Here is a 10,000-nt window from a genome sequence, read left to right on the forward strand (position 1 = left end):
TTAATCCGTTTTATTGACATAATGCTGGGTCAAAAATCCTCCACAAACAGCCGCTATAACTGTCTGGCGGACGTGCGTAAAGAGGCCGTACACATCATAATTTAATCCGTTTTATTGGCATAATGCTGGGTCAAAAATCCTCCGCAAACAGCCGCTATAACTGTCTGGAGGACGTGCGTAAAGAGGCCGTACACATCATAATTTAATCCGTTTTATTGACATAATGCTGGGTCAAAAATCCTCCGCAAACAGCCGCTGTAACTGTCTGGAGGACGTGCGTAAAGAGGCCGTACACATCATAATTTAATCCGTTTTATTGACATAATGCTGGGTCAAAAATCCTCCGCAAACAGCCGCTATAACTGTCTGGAGGACGTGCGTAAAGAGGCCGTACACATCATAATTTAATCCGTTTTATTGACATAATGCTGGGTCAAAAATCCTCCGCAAACAGCCGCTATAACTGTCTGGAGGACGTGCGTAAAGAGGCCGTACACATCATAATTTAATCCGTTTTATTGACATAATGCTGGGTCAAAAATCCTCCGCAAACAGCCGCTGTAACTGTCTGGAGGACGTGCGTAAAGAGGCCGTACACATCATAATTTAATCCGTTTTATTGACATAATGCTGGGTCAAAAATCCTCCACAAACAGCCGCTATAACTGTCTGGAGGACGTGCGTAAAGAGGCCGTACACATCATAATTTAATCCGTTTTATTGACATAATGCTGGGTCAAAAATCCTCCGCAAACAGCCGCTATAACTGTCTGGAGGACGTGCGTAAAGAGGCCGTACACATCATAATTTAATCCGTTTTATTGACATAATGCTGAGTCAAAAATCCTCCGCAAACAGCCGCTATAACTGTCTGGAGGACGTGCGTAAAGAGGCCGTACACATCATAATTTAATCCGTTTTATTGACATAATGCTGGGTCAAAAATCCTCCGCAAACAGCCGCTGTAACTGTCTGGAGGACGTGCGTAAAGAGGCCGTACACATCATAATTTAATCCGTTTTATTGACATAATGCTGGGTCAAAAATCCTCCGCAAACAGCCGCTGTAACTGTCTGGAGGACGTGCGTAAAGAGGCCGTACACATCATAATTTAATCCGTTTTATTGACATAATGCTGGGTCAAAAATCCTCCGCAAACAGCCGCTGTAACTGTCTGGAGGACGTGCGTAAAGAGGCTGTTATTGTCATCTGTCAATCCGTTTTAAGATCACAATCTGAGGGAAAGCACCCTCCAGAAACAGTCGCTGTGACAGTCTGGAGGACGCGCGTAAAGAGGCTGTTATTGTCATCTGTCAATCCGTTTTGAGCTCACAATCTGAGGGAAAGCATCCTCCAGAAACAGTCGCTGTGACAGTCTGGAGGACGCGCGTAAAGAGGCTGTTATTATCATCTGTCAATCCGTTTTGAGCTCACAATCTGAGGGAAAGCATCCTCCAGAAACAGTCGCTGTGACAGTCTGGAGGACGCGCGTAAAGAGGCTGTTATTGTCATCTGTCAATCCGTTTTAAGGTCACAATATGAGGGAAAGCATCCTCCAGAAACAGTCGCTATAACTGTCTGGAGGACGTGCGTAAAGAGGCCTTTAACGTCATCTGTCAATCCGTTTTGAGCTCACAATCTGAGGGAAAGCATCCTCCAGAAACAGTCGCTGTGACAGTCTGGAGGACGTGCGTAAAGAGGCCGTACACATCATAATTTAATCCGTTGTATTGACATAATGCTGGTTCAAAAATCCTCCGCAAACAGCCGCTATAACTGTCTGGAGGACGCGCGTAAAGAGGCCGTTAACGTCATCTGTCAATCCGTTTTAAATTCACAATCCGAGGCAAAGCCTCCTCCAGAAACAGTCGCTATAACTGTCTGGAGGACGTGCGTAAAGAGGCCGTTAATGTGGCGAGAGAGTCCGTTTAAAGCTCACAATGTGAGGCGAAACATCCTCCAGCAACAGCCGCTATAACTGTCTGGAGGACGTGCGTAAAGAGGCCGTTAACGTCATCTGTCAATCCGTTTGAAATTCACAATCCGAGGCAAAGCCTCCTCCAGAAACAGTCGCTATAACTGTCTGGAGGACGTGCGTAAAGAGGCCGTTAATGTGGCGAGAGAGTCCGTTTAAAGCTCACAATGTGAGGCGAAACATCCTCCAGCAACAGCCGCTATAACTGTCTGGAGGACGTGCGTAAAGAGGCCGTTAACGTCATCTGTCAATCCGTTTGAAATTCACAATCCGAGGCAAAGCCTCCTCCAGAAACAGTCGCTATAACTGTCTGGAGGACGTGCGTAAAGAGGCCGTTAATGTGGCGAGAGAGTCCGTTTAAAGCTCACAATGTGAGGCGAAACATCCTCCAGCAACAGCCACTATAACTGTCTGGAGGACGTGCGTAAAGAGGCCGTTAACGTCATCTGTCAATCCGTTTTAAATTCACAATCCGAGGCAAAGCCTCCTCCAGAAACAGTCGCTATAACTGTCTGGAGGACGTGCGTAAAGAGGCCGTTAATGTGGCGAGAGAGTCCGTTTAAAGCTCACAATGTGAGGCGAAACATCCTCCAGCAACAGCCACTATAACTGTCTGGAGGACGAGCGTAAAGAGGCCGTTAACGTCATCTGTCAATCCGTTTTAAATTCACAATCCGAGGCAAAGCCTCCTCCACAAACAGCCGCTATAACTGTCTGGAGGACGTGCGTAAAGAGGCTGTTATTGTCATCTGTCAATCCGTTTTGAGCTCACAATCTGAGGGAAAGCATCCTCCAGAAACAGTCGCTGTGACAGTCTGGAGGACGTGCGTAAAGAGGCCGTACACATCATAATTTAATCCGTTGTATTGACATAATGCTGGGTCAAAAATCCTCCGCAAACAGCCGCTATAACTGTCTGGAGGACGTGCGTAAAGAGGCTGTTAACGTCATCTGTCAATCCGTTTTAAATTCACAATCTGAGGAAAAGCATTCTCCAGAAACAGTCGCTGTGACAGTCTGGAGGACGTGCGTAAAGAGGCCGTACACATCATAATTTAATCCGTTGTATTGACATAATGCTGGGTCAAAAATCCTCCGCAAACAGCCGCTATAACTGTCTGGAGGACGTGCGTAAAGAGGCTGTTAACGTCATCTGTCAATCCGTTTTAAATTCACAATCTGAGGGAAAGCATTCTCCAGAAACAGTCGCTGTAACTGTCTGGAGGACGTGCGTAAAGAGGCCGTACACATCATAATTTAATCCGTTTTATTGACATAATGCTGGGTCAAAAATCCTCCACAAACAGCCGCTGTGACAGTCTGGAGGACGCGCGTAAAGAGGCCGTTAACGTCATCTGTCAATCCGTTTTAAATTCACAATCCGAGGCAAAGCCTCCTCCAGAAACAGTCGCTATAACTGTCTGGAGGACGTGCGTAAAGAGGCCGTTAACGTCATCTGTCAATCCGTTTTAAATTCACAATCCGAGGCAAAGCCTCCTCCAGAAACAGTCGCTATAACTGTCTGGAGGACGTGCGTAAAGAGGCCGTTAACGTCATCTGTCAATCCGTTTTAAATTCACAATCCGAGGCAAAGCCTCCTCCAGAAACAGTCGTTGTAACTGCCTGGAGGACGCGCGTAAAGAGGCCGTTAACATAATCAGTTAATCCGTTTGAAAGTCATTTTCTAAGGCAGCGCTTCCCCGCAACACTCCGCTGTTGTCCGTCAAAACTCGGATCTCCCAGGCCCAGCCAGAACGCTCCATTCGCGGGGAAGAGACGTCCGCAACACACCGCTGTTGTCCGTCAAAAAATCGGATCACATAGGCCGAGCATAATGGCTTTAAATCGGATAAAGTACTTCCGCGTTGTCGCCTGTCTTTGCCGCCCTGGTAACCGGGAGTCGGGCCGAAATTATCTCCGTGGTGCCTTCACTTTTCCGGCCTTCTTGTAGTAAAGCTGTCGCTGTCTTTTCATGATAGACAGATTTTTGAAAAACCGGTTTCACAAAATGTGCGCAAGGTGGCTTGGTTACCCCCTACCAAAAGTGGTCACATCGGGATAGGCAAAAACCAATAAGCGCTGAAGGCTTCAGCGCTTATTGGTTTTTGCCTAGAGACACTCTGTCGTTTTTTGGAGGTTCGCGCCCCTGGAATTCTTGCAAGTCAGCGAAGCGCTGAAGCCTTCAGCGCTTCGTGTTGCCTAGAAACACTTTGGCGTTTTGCTGGGTTTTACGCCCCTGGAACTCTTGCGAGTCAGCGAAGCGCTGAAGCCTTCAGCGCTTCGTGTTGCCTAGAGACACTTTGGCGTTTTTCTGACTTTTACGCCCCTGGAACTCTTGCGACTCAACGAAGCGCTGAAGCCTTCAGCGCTTCGTGTTGCCTAGAGTCACGTCACATACGCGGCTGGGTTTTTTTTCCCTTTTTCTTCCTTTTTCCGGGATTTTCGTGCCCCAGAGCATGCCTCTCTCCCTGGGATGCCTCCGACTGCTGCTCCATGCCCTCTCTCTCTCTCTCTCTCTCTCTCTCTCTCTCTCTCTCTCTCTCTCTCTCTCTCTCTCTCTCTCTCTCATCATCCCAGTTTAGGGCGCTTTTTCCGGGCATTAGCTCACGTAGCAACATCAGCACCATGGACAGCACCACGGACAGCGCCCTGGACGTCATTTACCAGGGAAAGGGGGCACATTTCCCGGATCTTTGACCTCCACCGCATCCCCTAGGCCCCTGCCAACACTGCCACAAGAGGGCCCGAAAAACGGATGGTGAGAAAGGGTAAATTCGGGCGTGGAAAGCACCCCCACTCTCATCTCACCCACACCCGGAAAACAGCACTTTTTCCGGGTGGGCCTCTTCCAGAGCATCCCTTGGGCTCCCCCCAACACTCCCACAAAATGACCCGAAAAAAAGAGGGTGGGAAAGGGTAAGTTCGGGCTGAAAAGCACCCAGACACACATCTCGCTCACGCCCGGAAAACAGCACTTTTTCCGGGTGACTCACCTCCAGAGCATCCCCTGGGCTCCCCCCAACACTCCCACAAAAGGGCCCGAAAAACGGATGGTGAGAAAGGGTAAATTCGGGCGTGGAAAGCACCCCCACTCTCATCTCACCCACACCCGGAAAACAGCACTTTTTCCGGGTGGGCCTCTTCCAGAGCATCCCTTGGGCTCCCCCCAACACTCCCACAAAATGACCCGAAAAAAAGAGGGTGGGAAAGGGTAAGTTCGGGCTGAAAAGCACCCAGACACACATCTCGCTCACGCCCGGAAAACAGCACTTTTTCCGGGTGACTCACCTCCAGAGCATCCCCTGGGCTCCCCCCAACACTCCCACAAAAGGGCCCGAAAAACGGATGGTGAGAAAGGGTAAATTCGGGCGTGGAAAGCACCCCCACTCTCATCTCACCCACACCCGGAAAACAGCACTTTTTCCGGGTGGGCCTCTTCCAGAGCATCCCTTGGGCTCCCCCCAACACTCCCACAAAATGACCCGAAAAAAAGAGGGTGGGAAAGGGTAAGTTCGGGCTGAAAAGCACCCAGACACACATCTCGCTCACGCCCGGAAAACAGCACTTTTTCCGGGTGACTCACCTCCAGAGCATCCCCTGGGCTCCCCCCAACACTCCCACAAAAGGGCCCGAAAAACGGATGGTGAGAAAGGGTAAATTCGGGCGTGGAAAGCACCCCCACTCTCATCTCACCCACACCCGGAAAACAGCACTTTTTCCGGGTGGGCCTCTTCCAGAGCATCCCTTGGGCTCCCCCCAACACTCCCACAAAATGACCCGAAAAAAAGAGGGTGGGAAAGGGTAAGTTCGGGCTGAAAAGCACCCAGACACACATCTCGCTCACGCCCGGAAAACAGCACTTTTTCCGGGTGACTCACCTCCAGAGCATCCCCTGGGCTCCCCCCAACACTCCCACAAAAGGGCCCGAAAAACGGATGGTGAGAAAGGGTAAATTCGGGCGTGGAAAGCACCCCCACTCTCATCTCACCCACACCCGGAAAACAGCACTTTTTCCGGGTGGGCCTCTTCCAGAGCATCCCTTGGGCTCCCCCCAACACTCCCACAAAATGACCCGAAAAAAAGAGGGTGGGAAAGGGTAAGTTCGGGCTGAAAAGCACCCAGACACACATCTCGCTCACGCCCGGAAAACAGCACTTTTTCCGGGTGACTCACCTCCAGAGCATCCCCTGGGCTCCCCCCAACACTCCCACAAAAGGGCCCGAAAAACGGATGGTGAGAAAGGGTAAATTCGGGCGTGGAAAGCACCCCCACTCTCATCTCACCCACACCCGGAAAACAGCACTTTTTCCGGGTGGGCCTCCTCCAGAGCAACCCCCTGGCACCCAGCAACACTCCCACAAAAGGACCCGAAAAAAAGAGGGTGAAAAAGGGTAAGTTTGGGCTGAAAAGCACCCAGACACACATCTCGCTCACGCCCGGAAAATGGCACTTTTTCCGGGTGACTCACATCCAGAGCATCCCCTGGGCTCCCAGCAACACTCCCACAAAAGGGCCCGAAAAACGGAGGGTGGGAAAGGGTAAATTCGGGCGTGGAAGGCACCCCCACTCTCATCCCTTCCACACCCGGAAAACGAGCACTTTTTCCGGGTGACTCACCTCCAGAGCATCCCCTGGGCTCCCCCCAACACTCCCACAAAAGGGCCCGAAAAACGGATGGTGAGAAAGGGTAAATTCGGGCGTGGAAAGCACCCCCACTCTCATCTCACCCACACCCGGAAAACAGCACTTTTTCCGGGTGGGCCTCCTCCAGAGCAACCCCCTGGCACCCAGCAACACTCCCACAAAAGGACCCGAAAAACGGAGGGTGGGAAAGGGTAAATTCGGGCGTGGAAAGCATCCCCACTCTCATCTCCTCCACACCCGGAAAAAGAGCACTTTTCCCGGGTGGGCCTCCTCCAGAGCATCCCCCTGGCACCCAGCAACACTGCCACAAAAGGGCCTGAAAAAAGAAGGGTGAGAAAGGCAAAGTCCGGGCTGAAGAGCACCCAGACACACATCTCGCTCACGCCCGGAAAAAAGCACTTTTTCCCCGGTAAAACACCTCCAGAGCATCCCCTGGGCTCCCCCCAACACTGACACAAAAGGGCTAGAAAAACAGAAGAGGAGAAAGGGTAAATTCGGGCGTGGAAAGCACCCCCACTCTCATCTCACCCACACCCGGAAAACAGCACTTTTTCCGGGTGGGCCTCCTCCAGAGCATCCCCCTGGCACCCAGCAACACTGCCACAAAAGGGCCTGAAAAAAGAAGGGTGAGAAAGGCAAAGTCCGGGCTGAAGAGCACCCAGACACACATCTCGCTCACGCCCGGAAAAAAGCACTTTTTCCGGATAAAACACCTCCACAGCATCCCCCTGGCACCCAGCAACACTGACACAAAAGGGTCCGAAAAACAGAAGGGGAGAAAGGATAAATTCGGGTGTGGAAAGCACCCCCACTCTCATCTCATCCACACCCGGAAATAAGGCACCTATCCCGGCCACAGGACCTCCGCAGCATCTCCCTGGTCACCCAGCATCACCTCTGCTTAAAGCAACCCGAAATAGTGGGAGAAAGTGTGTGAAAAGCACTCACACAGCACCAGCCTCATCCACTCATCCACACCCGGAAATCAGGCACCTATCCCGGCCACAGGACCTCCGCAGCATCCCCCTGGTCACCCTCCATCACCTCTGCTTAAAGCAGACCGAAATAGTGGGAGAAAGTGTGTGAAAAGCACTCCCACAGCACCAGCCTCATCCACTCATCCACACCCGGAAATCAGGCACCTTTCCCGGCCACAGGACCTCCGCAGCACCCCCCTGGTCACCCAGCATCACCTCTGCTTAAAGCAGACCGAAATAGTGGGAGAAAGTGTGAGAAAAGCACTCCCACAGCACCAGCCTCATCCACTCATCCACACCCGGAAATCAGGCACCTTTCCCGGCCACAGGACCTCCGCAGCACCCCCCTGGTCACCCAGCATCACCTCTGCTTAAAGCAGACCGAAATAGTGGGAGAAAGTGTGAGAAAAGCACTCCCACAGCACCAGCCTCATCCACTCATCCACACCCGGAAATCAGGCACCTATCCCGGCCACAGGACCTCCGCAGCATCCCCCTGGTCACCCAGCATCACCTCTGCTTAAAGCAGACCGAAATAGTGGGAGAAAGTGTGTGAAAAGCACTCCCACAGCACCAGCCTCATCCACTCATCCACACCCGGAAATAAGGCACCTTTCCCGGCCACAGGACCTCCGCAGCACCCCCCTGGTCACCCAGCATCACCTCTGCTTAAAGCAGACCGAAATAGTGGGAGAAAGTGTGAGAAAAGCACTCCCACAGCACCAGCCTCATCCACTCATCCACACCCGGAAATAAGGCACCTATCCCGGCCACAGGACCTCCGCAGCATCCCCCTGGTCACCCTCCATCACCTCTGCTTAAAGCAGACCGAAATAGTGGGAGAAAGTGTGTGAAAAGCACTCCCACAGCACCAGCCTCATCCACTCATCCACACCCGGAAATCAGGCACCTTTCCTGGCCACAGGACCTCCGCAGCACCCCCCTGGTCACCCAGCATCACCTCTGCTTAAAGCAGACCGAAATAGTGGGAGAAAGTGTGAGAAAAGCACTCCCACAGCACCAGCCTCATCCACTCATCCACACCCGGAAATAAGGCACCTTTCCCGGCCACAGGACCTCCGCAGCACCCCCCTAGTCACCCACCAACACCTCTGACTCAAGCTCCCACCAAAAACGGGGAAAAAATAAAAAATAGCCCTCCAAAAACACCCCCCCCCAACCGGACCCACCCCCACCCGGCCACCCCTCACCAAAAGCCCGCAGAGACACCTCCGGCAGCTACCCTTCTAACCCCGTCTCCAGGCGGTCCCGGGCCCCCACACTTAAGCACCCCCCCTGGGTTAAAACCAAAACTCCGACCGTTCAGGACGTTCATGCCCCTGGTAATTTAGTTTCGTGCCCCTGGTAGATGGGAGAGAAGCGCTAAAGCCTTCAACTAGCCGAGCTAGAGCCTCCAAAGCGGCCTCCACAACCACAATACAGGGCCTGGAGGTCAGTTTGCTGGTTTTTTTCTAAGTGTAATTCCAAACTGCAACTCTCACTTTGTCCACAGGATGGCGACATTGGACTGCAAGTGAGCTCCAAGCGGGTGACTGTAAATGATTTATCCGGCCTTATGACCCTAAAAACGGACACTTTTACACATATAAGCTGGATGAAATACATTTCACGTGGTCCTGGTCCTCTGAGCGAGTACCAGAGAGCTAGGCAGAGCCAGGCTATGTCCCTAGGCCGAGCTAGAGCCTCCAAAGCGGCCTCCACATCCACAATACAGGGCCTGGAGGTCAGTTTGCTGGTTTTTTTCTAAGTGTAATTCCAAACTGCAACTCTCACTTTGTCCACAGGATGGCGACATTGGACTGCAAGTGAGCTCCAAGCGGTTGAATGCAACTGATTTATCCGGCCTTATGACCCTAAAAACGGACACTTTTACACATATAAGCTGGATGAAATACATTTCACGTGGTCCTGGTCCTCTGAGCGAGTACCAGAGAGCTAGGCAGAGCCAGGCTATGTCCCTAGGCCGAGCTAGAGCCTCCAAAGCGGCCTCCACATCCACAATACAGGGCCTGGAGGTCAGTTTGCTGGTTTTTTTCTAAGTGTAATTCCAAACTGCAACTCTCACTTTGTCCACAGGATGGCGACATTGGACTGCAAGTGAGCTCCAAGCGGTTGAATGTAAATGATTTATCCGGCCTTATGACCTTAAAAACGGACACTTTAACACATATAAGCTGGATGAAATACATTTCACGTGGTCCTGGTCCTCTGAGCGAGTACCAGAGAGCTAGGCAGAGCCAGGCTATGTCCCTAGGCCGAGCTAGAGCCTCCAAAGCGGCCTCCACATCCACAATACAGGGCCTGGAGGTCAGTTTGCTGGTTTTTTTCTAAGTGTAATTCCAAACTGCAACTCTCACTTTGTCCACAGGATGGCGACATTGGA

This window comes from Cebidichthys violaceus, unplaced genomic scaffold (genome assembly GCF_023349555.1).
Source record: "Cebidichthys violaceus isolate CVI_PGR_0920_01 unplaced genomic scaffold, fCebVio1.0.p SCAF_240, whole genome shotgun sequence".
NCBI lineage: Eukaryota > Metazoa > Chordata > Actinopteri > Perciformes > Stichaeidae > Cebidichthys > Cebidichthys violaceus.